Here is a 14,823-nt window from a genome sequence, read left to right as displayed (position 1 = left end):
GCGCACATCTCTTGCGGCGAACATCCTGTGTTGCACACCCTGCGGTGCACATATATAAAACATTGCTACGTACATCTCCTGCGGCGCACATCTCCTGCGGCGCCAGGGGTGGACTGGCCATCTGGCATACCGGGCATCGTCCCGGTGGGCCGTTGACCCAATGTGGGCCGGTCTGGTCCGCTCTGGTTTTTTTTGTTTTGTTTTTTTTCTCTTCTTCCTCTATAAATTCCCTCCAATTGGGCCGGCCAATTGGCTACAGAGGGCTAGCAGTGTGTTGCCAGCATCGACACATATGATTGGCCTATTGTTTGTCATTGTCAATCAATCATGGGCTGACAGGCTAAGAGAGCCCTGACAGTGCTGTCAATCACAACACAAACCAGGGTGGGGCGGGACCTCATGGCATTGGCGGGGGGAGTCGCGGGACGGGCTGCTGCTGAGACAGAAACTTAAAATGGATATTAAGAGTAAAAAACGCCCGGGTGGCGCTGAGAAGCATCGGGAAAAAAAGCTGAAGTGTCTGGAGGTGGAGGCTGCTAAATGTGGCAAACTGACGGACCTGTTTGGTGCCGGGTTCACCAGCCCAGCAGCAGCAGGTGCGCCGGGAGACGAGCGAGGAGGACTCGACAATGATGAGCGAGTGGAGGCAGACATGGTAAGTAACGTTGGCCTTGGGCTGGCTAGGCTACATTTTTTAGACATGTCCAAAACAAAGTAGAAAACGTTTTTGATTTTGTTTTAATTTGCCGAATTGTTTTATTATGGGTTATTATTGTTCAGATGATTTAGCTAAGCTAGCTAAGAGCTGCTAACGTCGTTTACTGTTGCCATAGCTGAGCTGTAAATAGAGATGCAGAATCAAGCTGTATTGAAAACAGAATACAAGTAAACCTATAGGGAATAATTAGTTTAATTTGAAATATTTGCCATTGAATTTATTGTAATCTTTCAATTCATTTATTGTTTACTGAGGTGATAACTATTTAATAGGTATAATTTGTGTGTAAATGTTCCACTGATAAGGTGAGAAATATTTAATATTATTGTTATTATCACACAAGTTTTATTGTGCTTATGTGTTGATCCTTAATGATGTGATCATGTACACTAAATGATCAATTATTCTCCATTACAGGTTGTTGTGATATATTTGAGGAGTCGTTCTCCCTCTGTTTTATATGTGGACATTTGGGACCACTGTTAGAATTTGGTAAGTTTATCATGTATTTTTTAATGTATAAATTCATACTTCATAATTATAATAATTTTCAAGAGGTTTTAAAAGAAACACACATCCAAAAGTTCTCAACTCTAGGTGCAGGACAGAGGAAAACATTTTCTTTATTTTTCAGACATTATAATGTATCCATGTCCTTCTCAGGTTGACCACTTGACATGTGAGCGCCTGAGGAGTTGTTCCCCCTCTGTCCATGTTCGAGGACTTGCTCTCTGTCTGCCTCCACTCTCTGCCTTCACTGTACCAAACTTTGTCTGTTGAGTCTCCTCTAGTCTGGTGAGTTTATCATTTTTTATGTTTTATGAAATCATACTTAATTTGTGATGATTAGAGACATTATAATGTATCCATGTCCTTCTCAGGTTGACCACTTGACATGTGAGAGCCTGAGGAGTTGTTTTCCAGACACAGGTAGAGCTGGCAGGGGCGTCACCCTGGGCCTGCCCTTTTGGGCTGGGCTTCAGCTGCAGATCTAAAGGCTGCTTCCAGGGGCATGGGGCCCTCAGCCTTTGTTTTTCTTTGCTTCTGCACCTTACAACATACATCACACCTTATTTTCACACATCCAAACACTGTTAACACCACTGACGCGTAACATATTTTACACATCCCACTACGTAGTTAGAGCTATCTTGATTTGGAGTTAAATAAATTTACTTTTGGCTTGAGAGGTTTGTGTGTGGCCTCCCTTCTTGTTGCCATCTTTGAGATAGGTGGTAACAGTAGTATGCATGAGAGAAGACGCCGCGAGATTTGTGGACTTCTATGTGGTGTCCGTTGATAATGTAGTGGGCTGGTCTGGACAGACAATGCCAGGGCTGAATTTTTGTCCCAGTCCACCCCTGCGCGGCGCACATCTCCTGCGTGCACATCTCCTGCTGCGCACATCTCCTGAGGTGCACATCTCTTGCGGCGCACATCCTGCGTCGCACACCCTAAGGTGCACATAAATGAAACATTTATTTACAAAAAAAATTATAATTAAATCAAATTAATAAAAAAACTGTGCGCACACATCCTGCGGTGCACATCGCCTGCGGCGCACATCTCCTGCGGCGCACGTCTCCTGCGATGCACATCTCTTGCGGCGCACATCCTGCATCGCACACCCTTCGGTGCACATAAATAAAACATTTATTTACAAAAAAAATAAATTTTTGAATCAAATTAATTAAAAAAATGTGCGCACACATCCTGCGGCGCACATCTCCTGCGGCGCACACACTAGGCAAAAAGCAGAATTAGTGCCATGGGAAATCTTTTGGAAGTTACCTGATCCCCTGAAGTCAGTGCCTATTTACAGCACGTCAGCACCGCGTTCTTCCGCGACATTAACATAAGGGAAGCGGAGTAAACGTACCTCGGAGAGGGGGTCTGGAGAACAAAGGGGGAGTGCAGCGGAGCGAAGGTGTTATCTAATTAGCATATGACTCAGGGCGAAGCCGCTGCTGAGCCTCTCTCGATTCCCCATTGGAGGAAACCAACCCGGAAAGTCACTCGTGGTTGGCTGGTAGAAGTGTTGCCATTGGTCACCCTGGGTCATTGCAGCACACACGTGGGGTAAACCCCTCCCACACAATATTAATAATAAAAATGTATATATAGTTGTTACTAGTTATATATATAATAAATCATTATTTATTAGTAAGCCTTTACCAAAAGCAATGCAGTTAATTAAGACTATACATTAATTCATGTGATGCTTGGTGTTATATGTGAACATATTGTACAGGGAAGAAAAAACATGAACGAGGTATATGTCGAGTCAAAGCTTTATTTACATACAGCAAAAATATTGTACAAACACAATTAGCCTAGCCAGTGAAAAGCTAATCAGGTGAAGCTTGAAATGTCTCTTTGCAGCCTCTGGGTCATATGTTCTTTGGGGGACTCTGTCCGAATCTGCCCCATTGTGTAGACATCTGTGGCGTGTAGACGTCTGTGGTGTGTAGCTGTCTGTGGTGTGTAGCTGTCTGTGGTGTGTAGACGTCTGTGGTGTGTAGCTGTGAGATCCAGTGTAGCTTCTAGTCTTATTTGAAGTGTGGCACACAGGTCGGTGAGCTCCTGGCTATGGAAGGATGGATCCATGTCATCTGTCCCGCTGCAATCAGCTGTAAACACAATCAGTACAATTAGCACAGTTCAATGACAACATACACCTACACATGTATCTGAAAAATGATTTAATGAATCTAACCTTACCCTCTTTCTTCTCTGCCGACTCCTGAACTCCTCAATGCTGATGCAAGGTCCGGTTGGTTGTACTGGAAGCTCCTTCATACTGGCTTATAGTGGGTATTAGGAGGTCATAGTACAGGCCGCTGTAAAACAATATGAGTAACATGAGATAAACGGAAAATTAAAAAACGGAAATAGCCTTGCTGCATCATCGTTGGAAGATCCACAGCAAAATTCCCCAAAAAATCCTGAACAGATACTTACGTACAATGGCGTCGTTTTCCCGCACTGCAAATGCGGACTTTCAGCGAGTCTCGGCATAATGTGCAGGGACTGCATCATTGTGTACAGGAATCTGGCTGTGAAAACAAAACGATGAAAAAGGTCAGATAAAGTAAAGCTGGAGGATGTATTTTAAACAGCACAGCTCTTCTTTAATCATACCCTCGCTCCGCTGGCCATTTTCATCAGAGCTGTGAAGAGACGGAAACTTCCTACAAAAATAAAAAAAACGAGAAAAGCCGCGTTTATGAAAAAACTTACCAAGAACAAACTGTTCGATTTAAGTAGTTCATACATATTTAAACATAGACTAGCTCCGCTAAAGCACTCGATGCGTTATTCTAATTGTAGCAACTGTCCCCCTAATCCCACAGTTGTTCACACGTTTTTCAAATCTGAGTTAGCTTAGCAGTTAGCAATGGCTTCGCTCATTGGCTGGGTCTGACCTTAGTTCAGGGACTGTGCGCCTGTCTTCTCCGCCTCAACTCCTCCACACCGGGCCCACAGCTTTGCTTTCCCACGCACTCATCTTCTCCTCCAGGGAAACAGTGTAATCCTATGTAAGAATGCTGTTCATAGACTTCAGTTCAGTTTTCGACGCCATCATCCCCTCCAAACTGATCACGAAACTCAGTGACCTAGGCATCAACACTTCCATCTGCAACTGGATACTAAACTTCCTATCCAACAGACCCAAGTGTGTTAGGTTGGAGAACCACACCTCCTCAACCCTCATCCTGAACACCGGCGTGCCACAGGGCTGTGTGCTGAGTCCTCACCTCTACTCCCTCTTCACCTATGACGGCACTCCTGTACATGGTTCTAATACCATTGTCAAGATAGCAGACGATACGACGATTATTGGCCTCATCCGCAACAACGATGAGTCGATCTTCAGAGAAGAGGTCCAGCACCTGGCGGAGTGGTGCGCCAACAACAACCTGGCTCTCAACTCCAAGAAGATAAAAGAGCTCATTGTGGACTTCAGGAAGAAAGGTGGCACACACACCCCTATCCATATCAACAGGACGGAGGTTGAGCGTGTCACCAGCTTCGAGTTCCTGGGTGTCCACATCTCTGAGGACCTCTCTTGGACCCTCAACACCTCAACCCTGGTCAAGAAAGCACACTGGCGTCTCTTCTTCCTGAGGAGACTGAAGAATGCCCATCTGTCTCCTCAGATTCTGGTGAATTTCTACCACTGCACCTTCGAGAACATCCTCACCAACTGCATCTCAGTGTGGATTGGCAGCTGCTCTGTTGCGGACCGGAAATCACTGCAGAGGGTGGTGAAAACTGCCCAACGCATCACCGGTTCCTCACTCCCCACCATTAAGGCTGTCCAGAGCAAGAGATGTCTTCGGAGGGCGCGCAGCATTGTCAAGAACAGCTCACAACCCAGCCACAGACTGTTTGCCCTCCTCCCTTCTGTGAGACGCTACAGGGTCCTCCGTTCCCAGACCAGCAGGTTCAGGAACAGCTTCATCCCTGCTGAACTCTGCACCACAGTCATAGCAGCAGCCCCCCCACCCCCTCACACATCTACTCCAGTGACTATACTTCCCCCCTCCACCCTGGCTTCGACTGCCACACACCCTCCTCCAACCACTGAACATTTGAACATTTGCACTAGACTGTTATTTTTTTACCACTGTATTATCCCACCTATAGTGTATTCATATTTATATATATTTATCTTGCTCATAGTGTATTCATAGTTCTTATATCATACAATACCGCTTAATACTGTACTTTTCCATATATATTTCTTGCTGTACATATCTTATTTCTTTACAAATTTCACTTCACTTTTTCACTTTAAATATGCACAATACTCTGTACTGTGCAATGACAATAAAGTTGAATCTAATCTAATCTAAAAAACACAGAGTCACAGGGATCTCAGAGTGTTGATAGAGAACAGTCAAATGCAAGGATCTTATACAGAATAGGAGAACTAATGCTGTTTGTCAGAACCAGTTCTGTAGGCGCAGTTTGATTCAGGATTTAAGAAACAGGAAAATTATTTACATACGGTTCCTTTGAAGATAAAGAAGACAGAAATGAAGTCCTTGGACAGTCAATAAGTAATAGAAAATCTTCACCAGCACTGTAGGAGAAAGCAAGCTGCTGTTGCTGTGGACACAGTCATTCTGACATGTAGATTTACAATCCTGTGTCAAGCTTTAACTGCTTGTGGATGGCAGATAAAGCAGAAGAGGGTTTACAATAACCCAACATTTTATCCTCACATTGATTCGTTGAGTGCAATTTCCTTTTAACAGGTTCAATGCCCGTGTTTGTTGGACATAAAAACTGAATCTCCAATGGGCTCAATCAATTTTTTGGTCTGACTCTCATTCTCATTTGCATGATAACTAGTGGAAGAGCCTGAGTCCATGACAATCCAGTGGCCTCACAGCATTTAGCCAATTAGTTTTTTAGTATGCCATTTCAACCCAGTCTCATCTCAAAGAGGTTGTACCCTTGCTGGTCCACAAGTCAAAATGTAGTAATCCCACAATTTGGTCTCTCAAATTTTGAGATGTTCCTTGTATTTTCATGTAAAAATGTCATTTTACAACCTACATCATAAACATGGACCACTTGGAGGACGACGATGTTATAATCCTCTGTCAGGTAAGCAGTTTATTTTGTTTTGTTTTAAAATGTTGTAACAATCTGGGTTTACAATCCAAGTGCTGAGACAGCAAATGTGGAGTCTGTCGATACAGACAATGGAGTGCTATTTTTTGATAATGTTCCATTGTAGCCTGTTACCTTGGTTGTGAACAAATGGTTGGTGAGACCAGATCAAGACGCTAAGTTCATCATTGACGGACACTACAATAAAAATATAAACATAAACAGATAATGTAATGGTATAAGAAAGCTAAACAGAAACCACGAATCAGCACATAATATAGTTTTACATGATACAGTGTAGGCCCTGCTGGGTGAAAAGCCTATTGTCGGGCCCTCACTATACATTAATTCTAAGTTTGAGAGCTTCCCTATTTTTAGAGTGTGTAGTACAGTTTGATATCGTCTTCATAAATTAGGGATGGTTTATAATTGAACTTTGATTCATGAATGCTTTAGATTAACAAGGGATGTATTTGTCTACCATTAATCCACAATAACAGATCCATTTGGTTTATTTTGTTATATGCAATATGACAATAATGTTTTCAAAACAAGATGTTGGAGCATCGCTATACAATTTAATTAACAATTGGTAGTTCTGTTCTTTAATCAAGCAGAATCCAATTGAAGATACAGGAGTTTCAGCAACGTCAAAAACTGCGTCCACATTCTAGAACTGCGTCCGCATTCTAGAAAGGTGTGAAATTTGGTCAGACATTTTGGGAGGCCCCTAATTTACATTCGCACACACACACACACACACTCATATTTAGTTAGTTAGTCATTAGTTAGTTTGATTGTTTAGTAATTTGTGTTTTTATACTTTATTATGTTCATAATAAATGTTCTTCTTTCACAATTGTTATTTCATTAATGTTGCATAAGTGAATTTTGCATATAGGCTATCTTTTCTATCTTTTCCCTTCTATGAAGGGTGGTGCCCCGCGAGAACTTTAACTAATTAAAGTTATGATTTAATATTAATATTTTAAATATTAATGTTTTATATTTATTGAGTGCCTAAAGGCACACTTTTCCAAGGTAACACTTTTCAAGCACTATTGCACAACATAAATGGTGCACCGTGTGAGGGGGAGTACAGTTGGCAGAAATTCATGACTATGCAATATTAATGTGTTTTTCATTTTTGGCAAAAGCCAGAAATAAGTGAATTTGGAATTTTCAGTCAAGCTAAGGTTTTAATTCAATTCCACTCGTCTGCCACCGGAGTAGACATTCAACCGTATTTACAAACAAGTGCATTGTGGTGAAATTTAATTTACTCATAAATTAAATGTTTATTAATAATTAATTATTTAGAACTACCATTTTAAGTCCCCATGGTGTTACCCTAAAAGATTGCTATTGTTGCTACTAATTCTAGTTGAACGTTCTTTGTTGAAATTTTAAGAATTTCTTTTAACATTTGAATATCACATATTCAATGTTAACTGGTCAAACTGCGAAATTGCGTGTAACTGTTAAATGCTTTTGAATTAAGACAAAGCGTTCCACCGGCCCTATGTAACAGAGCTTGTACCCCGCTGTTACTGTCTAGCATATCAGCCTAAGTTGGATAAGAGAACATGAGAAAGAGCCACAGCGTTCTTCCAGCCCTGTGAATTTATAGAACCCCTAACTGTTACTGCCCTGCAGGGCCGACCCTAGCACATTTGGCGCTCTAGACAAGCTTCACTCCTGGCGCCCTCCCCCCCATGAAAACTTATTATAAAATGATTTCTTTCTTCGTCGAAGTTGCTTGGACACACACACTCTAACCATAAGCCTCAATGTGCTAGCATGCTCTGACAACACCAAGGAGGTTCTTACCTCGATTTTTGCCTCATTTTACCCTAATGTTAGATTAATTTTTTTAATGTCAAAGTATTGGTTGGAGATATATGTTATGGGTCCCAAAATTGATACCACAGCAACAAAGTATATCTGTAGAATACAGCATGAATGCAGCAGCAATAACGAAACAGAGCCTCCAGTTCCTCATCCAGACTGCATCTTATTCAAATTAAACACAATTTCTAGTACAAGCATTTCTCTGAGTGTAACTGCATTTTAAAGTGCATAAAACACACATTCAATTATTATGGTGTCTCTTTCCTCCAAACATCTTAATATACATTATCACTCATAAAGAAATATAAACATTTACAATATAGACCTATTGAACATTAGCTTATAACTGGTCTTTATAAGGCACAATAACAATACATGAATTACAGAGTCTGTGTGTGTCGGAGATGAACTACACCCTGTAAAGTAAACAATATACTATCGCGACCCGCCTGCAAGACGACGTGCAGGTAAAATAAACACCTATACAGGCGAATGTAGCCCCGCCCACCTAGTGCGCGAGTGTCTCCCCTCACTGCCCAGCGGAGTTTCTAAGTTTTACCAGTCTAACTCTAAGTAGACAATCAAAAACACATCAACATGTCTCAATGACACTCGTGGTGATCAAGCGAAGCTTTAGGAGCTAACGTAGGTGACTCTCACTCACTACTGACCCGTAGAATACAGGATGAATGCAGCAGCAATAAAGAAATGGAGCATTCACTTCCTCATCCAGACTGCACCTGACAGGTGGGCGGACGCTAGCCCCAAAGAGCAGTACGGGGTGCAACTGCTCCCGTGCCAAACGTTCCACCTGAGTGCGGCTGTCATTCACTGATTTCTCTAATGAAACTACTTAAATTACTGTCAAAGTAATTAAATACAATATTTTTGGCCATACAACATATAGAAGGGGGCGCAAAAAACTCTGCCTAGCAAAAAAAAAAAAAAAAAATATATATATATATATATATATTTTTGCTCGGCGCAGTTTTTGGCGCACCCTCTCTGAGTGGCGCCCTAGGCAACCGCCTATGTCGCCTGTAGGAAAGACCGGCCCTGCTGCCCTGCATATCAGTTAGTGTGATTAAAAGTTTGGTGAACTGTTTTACACACCATAGTTTTGGTTAGGCTAGTGTATGATCAAATCCACACTACAAGGTGTCTGCCATCGCAACACCAAAGCCAACCACACTGTTGTTGATTTATAAACTTAAATCGAATCCTTAAATTTCAGATCCAACAATGGAGAACCCCTGTGTAGAACAATTTGTTTCTTCCCTAGCACCATGGAACAGGAGGTAAATGCCCTAAGAGCACAAAATGCTCTTCTCCTCCAGGAGGTTCAGACAAAAAACTCTGCACTATTTGGAAGACCTGCACCCAGCAGAGTCAGATCTATTTTCACACAAGGAGGAATTGTAAAAACTTAGATTAGAAGGCGCGGCCTCACATCAGTTTTTGAACCAATGTGATTCTGGTTATTCCGATTCAAACTCCTCCAACAGTGTATGGTTAACTCCCTCTTCACTCCCAAGATAGGACAGAATCCCATCCGACCCGAAGTCTTTGGGTATGAAGTCACCTTCTGATCCTCAACTGACAGTAAGAGGTAACAGCTTCCTAACCATCCATCTTTCTGACTCTGAGACTGACATTGATGACATATGTAGTTTATCTTCAAGAACACATCGTGCCTTATACACTTCTCATCCACTGATGCATGACACATTTCTCTGTGCACAACTCTCGAAAGGGGGGACTTCAACATTAAAAAATGTTTTAGCACCTCCTCCTCAACCAGAGAGACCTGTAGCAGGAGATGCACGTGTCCGGACCTCACAGTGTCTGCGCTTTGAGCTGCTAGAGTTTCTAGCTAAAGATATTGAGCAATTTGATCCAAACAACTGTGATCACAACATTGATAATTACTTTAGAGAACTTGATCTCAGCTTAAGTGATGTGCCAAACGCAACAGAAAGAGAGAAGGTTAGACTTGTGTTAAAAACTAGCTCTACAGCTTTTCACAAGTTAATTCGGTCACTTCCTTCCAGTGTTTCAAGTAACTACACAGTGCTCCGTCAAGCACTATTCGAGGAATTCTCTTCTACTGCTGATGAGATAACAGCCATTGTTACAGCATCCGAAATTAAACATTCACGTCGCGAAAATCCCAAGGATTATTTCAGACGTTTAAGGCATGTTTATTTTCAAGGAAAGAACGAACCATGTACGTAACTTACATCCATGTATACGCACACATGTCGTACTGATGACACATGAAGGAAAACCTTCAATGCAGCAGATCAGGAAGATGTCACAGGTGGCTTGGGAAACTGTTATCACTCTCAAGGCTACAGTTGGTGCAACCGAGTCAGATCAAACACCAAGGTGTCACATTTATCCACAGCCTCAAAAAGCCCCCCCCACAACAAAACGAGGAGGGGGGGGGGGGGGGTGACAGCAGGCAGCGTGGGGACACAGAGCGTACCCGCCATGTTCACCAACTGCCCAGAGATAGGCATTCCCACAGTAGAAGCTGCAGGAAGCCATACTCTGACATTCTGGCCCAGACAAACAACCACTACTCAGAAGATGACGACATCTCTGAGTACAGTTCAAAATATGGTTATGACCGAGCACAGAGTGATAGCGTCTCTGAACGCAACTTAGAGTCTGGCCCTGCAGAGCGTTCCAGCCCTGAGCCAACACACTGGCGATCCAGAGCTTGCTCCTCACAGCCATAACCAAAATACAGTTAAATCCTTTACGGACAGTCAGTATTAAGTTTCATGCAGTTAAATAGGAAAACTGTTTTTGTTAGCAACAGCAGCAAACTCAAAAACCTAAATTCTGATTTAAACATATGTACCACTGCCAACTTTGCAAATATGTTTGGATCGACCACCTTTCATATCACAATAAAAAGTCCATACCACACAGGTTAGGACATTAGCATATTATTACAGAAACAATGATACAGTCATTTGAATTTTGAGATTTTTAAAATTATGACATCCTTCTGCAGAAAAACAGGAGAAGTTTAAAATTGTTAAGTCTAACAGATACGACTAAGTACTACATTGAGTAAGATCCAAAGAGGTAACAAAACTCTTGGACATTCCCAAAAAATGACCTTATCATTGTACGTGCCTCTCGCTATATCTTATCTTACAATTTAGAAATGTCAAATTTTTCAGTTTTCTCCTTAAACCTAGTGAACAGCACAGGTTATTCATATTGTACTGTTACTGTAACTCTGAATGATTTGTCTAATTTGAATCCTGCTTAGCTTAACTAGATAGGATACACAAATGCCCAGATGTTACTGTCCAAATGAACTGACAATTGACTTTTTCCAGCTTTGCACTAAACATGTTCAAGTACGCCATCAGGAACACACGTCAGGTGCGATTCCTGACACCGCATGGGGGATGTTGGAATATGGTTTTTGTGCAAACCACAGGCCTCCTGTCGGCCTACATATGTGGTCAAAACTTGAAACAAGCAAGCCGCATGTTCTGGAGTGAACTCAGTCTCCCAGAGTACCACATGTTCCCTTTCTCTTAAGACAGTCAAGGAACTCCGTCTCCCAGGATGTAACAGGATGTTGCATTTCCTGTGGTCTGGACAAAGTCACAATGCTCACCTCCTATTGGTCACTGTAGCCCAGGACTCGTGAGGTCATCAGGCCAATATAAAGGGACTGCTACCCAAACTCATTCTCTTTCCATCCACCCTCCGAGGACAGCAGGGCTTTCCAGCCGTTTCTCCTGGAACGCTGAGGAGAGGGCCTGGCTACCCCAGCAACTCTTCTATTCCCACCAACAACCGGAGGTCAAAGGTCTAGCTTCCAGCTCACCTTCTCAAGGAAATCTCCTCGCCCTTCAAGCTTCTACAACTCCTCGTAGCGACGTGATGTCCTGCAAGAAAACTTCAACAAGCAACGGAGCTTCACAGCTCAACAGAACCGCTAAGGCAGAAACCTCTCGACCACAAAGCCAGGAGACGTCACAGAATTGCGAACTGGACTGCAACTTCTTTCCCTTTTCCCTCGGACTGGTAAAATAATCTGGGCTTAATAATTATACTACGCCAAGTAGTGATGTGTCGGTCGTGAACGATTCGTTCGTTTTGAACGAATCCTTACAAGGACTCGGGAGTAACGAGTCATCTCAAAGAGAGATTCGTTCATTTTCTCGTGGCCGCGCATCGGGACTGTTGCATAGGCTGATGCAGGTCACGTGAAAAAGGATCCAAAGACTCGTATCCGGCAGATGAACGAATCACTGATCCGAAGACTCTGTTGGCAGAAGAACGAAACACTGATCTGAAGAACACGGTCGGGAGGTGAACGATTCGTTCATCTGCCGGGTACGAGTCTTTGGATCATTTTCTACGTGACCTCCATAGGCTCAGAAGAGGAAACAGTTACCTCATTCCCTTTCGCGTGACCGCTGTTAAAAAGCAGCCATGACTGACAGCTTTTGTGTGGCAGATCATATATTTTTTAAGAAAACCTCCTCTATTAAATACAGTAAAACATGACAGTTTGTATGGTTTTAAATTGTCATTTATTGTCACACTGGCATTTAATTATCACGGGAAATAATTACACTGCACTAAACTGTAAGTGTAAATGTAAAGTGAAAATAACAAATAGGGCTGAATAGGGCTGAACGATTAAGATTTAATATGCGATTCTTTTATTTTATCCTCTCTTTCCCCCCCCCCAAAAAAAATAATGAATGATTTAAATATGACCAACACAATATTAGATACTGTACAATATTCTTTCCCACATTTTTATTTGAATGCGGCGTTGTTATAGTCAGTGGATCAGCAGCAGATTAAGCTCTGTGTCCGCGGATGCGGCGGGGCCAGCTGGATGTGCTGGCAGCGTGCGGATCAGCAGCTCCGTAGATTCCCGTTCATGTCCGGGTGGACGTGCAGCGGTATGGAGGTGCCGGGCGATTTTCCCGTGCGCCGCCCGCACCGCGGTCACCGGCGAGATGAGCTCGCTCTGTGTGGCCGACACGTCGGCCGAAGACTCTGTGGGCAGATGAACCCGATCATTGATCCAAACACACGGTCGGGAGTTGAACAATTCGTTCATCTGCCGGGTACGAGTCTTTGGATCGTTTGCACCCCCCCCCCCCCCCCGAAACGAACGAATGACTCAAAAAGAGATTCGTTCATTTTACTGAACGAGATTCAAAGAACCGACACGGTAAAAAGATCCGAACTTCCCATCACTAACACCAAGCAAGACTGTTTATTCGATTCTGTGTGTGTTTATAAGGTTGATATGTGGTGTGATATTGTGGCAACAAGTTAAATGAAAGCTAATGTTAGATAGGCCCTCCATAGGCTTCCTCTGTAGGTCTCTCTTGCATTCTCTGATTAACATCTACACAGACACGTATACCACTCCACCTAGTTAAACCTTCCCCCTCGGCCGTAAGGCAACAGCTGTAAAGCCACCTCAGAAGAAGGGGGGGGGGAGGCTCTTATCTTAGGGGATAAAACCACCATTTTGAAAGCATTCTAGAAAGGTGTGAAATTTGGTCAGCCATTTTGGGAGGCCCCTAATTTACATTCACACACACACTCATATTTAGTTAGTTAGTCATTAGTTTGATTGTTTAGTAATTTGTGTTTTTATACTTTATTATGTTCATAATAAATGTTCTTCTTTCACAATTGTTATTTCATTAATGTTGCATAAGTGAATTTTGCCAACCGTTACACTGTTAAGAACTCCATAACCTTCACTGTTCATTATATAATCTTTAATGGTAAAATATTGAGATTTCTAATTGAACTAGATCTAAATGAGACTGATCTTAATCAGTAAGGCTATCTTTTCCCTTCTATGAAGGGTGGTGCCCCGCGAGAACTTTAACCAATTAAAGTTATGATTTAATATTAATATTTTAAATATTAATGTTTTATATATTATTTTGATAACCAAATGTATTGAGTGCCTAAAGGCACGCCATTCTATGGTTACACTTTTCAAGCACTATTGCACAACACAGTATATATTAGAGCTGGTATCAGTAGACAGAGACCAAACAAATAATACAACAACACATCAATCAAGTGCACTTTACCACCTTGGGCATGCAGTCCAGATGCCGCGACGGAATTGTCCGTAGAGAGAAAGTCTTATGGCCTGGGGGATGAAACTGTCTCTGAGCCTGGTGGTGCGGGCCCGGATGCTGCGGTACCGTCGGCCAGATGGCAGCAGGCAAAAATGTTTATGGCTGGGGTGAAAGGGGTCTTTAATAATCCGGTTGCTCTTCTTCCTGCACCGCTGGGTGTAGAGGTCCTCTATGGATGGTAGCGCTGTCCTGGTGATGTGCTGGGCAGACTTCACCACCCTCTGTAAAGCCTTACGGTTCAGGGCGGTGCAGCTGCCATACCAGGCGGTGATGCAGCCAGTCAGGATGCTCTCTATGGTGCATCTGTAGAAGTTGCAGAGAATCCTGGAGTCCGTGTGGAGCTTCCGCAGCCTGCGGAGGAAGAAGAGCCGCTGTCTGGCCGTCTTCCTGATGGAGTCTGTGTGATGGGTCCAGGTCAGGTCATCAGTGATGTGGACCCCGAGGAACTGGAAGCTGCTGACTTGC

General features: G+C 42.9%; 2 long non-coding RNA genes across 2 annotated transcripts; one reads left to right on the top strand and one right to left on the bottom strand.

Annotated features, from left to right (window-relative positions):
• The first annotated feature begins 454 nt into the window (after positions 1-454).
• LOC128460528 (uncharacterized) lies at positions 455-1,905 on the top strand. Its single transcript, XR_008342221.1, has 4 exons — positions 455-655; positions 1,136-1,210; positions 1,382-1,513; positions 1,600-1,905. It is a non-coding gene; the product is annotated as an uncharacterized LOC128460528 (long non-coding RNA).
• Positions 1,906-3,060: 1,155 nt separating this feature from the next.
• On the bottom strand, positions 3,061-8,954 carry LOC128460387 (uncharacterized). The gene is made up of 5 exons (XR_008342200.1): positions 8,866-8,954; positions 3,860-3,909; positions 3,680-3,774; positions 3,440-3,558; positions 3,061-3,348 (listed from the first exon to the last, which is right to left on the bottom strand). It is a non-coding gene; the product is annotated as an uncharacterized LOC128460387 (long non-coding RNA).
• Between the last annotated feature and the right edge of the window lie 5,869 nt (positions 8,955-14,823).

Source organism: Pleuronectes platessa, chromosome 17 (assembly GCF_947347685.1).
Source record: "Pleuronectes platessa chromosome 17, fPlePla1.1, whole genome shotgun sequence".
Taxonomy (NCBI): Eukaryota; Metazoa; Chordata; class Actinopteri; order Pleuronectiformes; family Pleuronectidae; genus Pleuronectes; species Pleuronectes platessa.
This window is presented reverse-complemented; position numbering and strand designations above follow the sequence as displayed.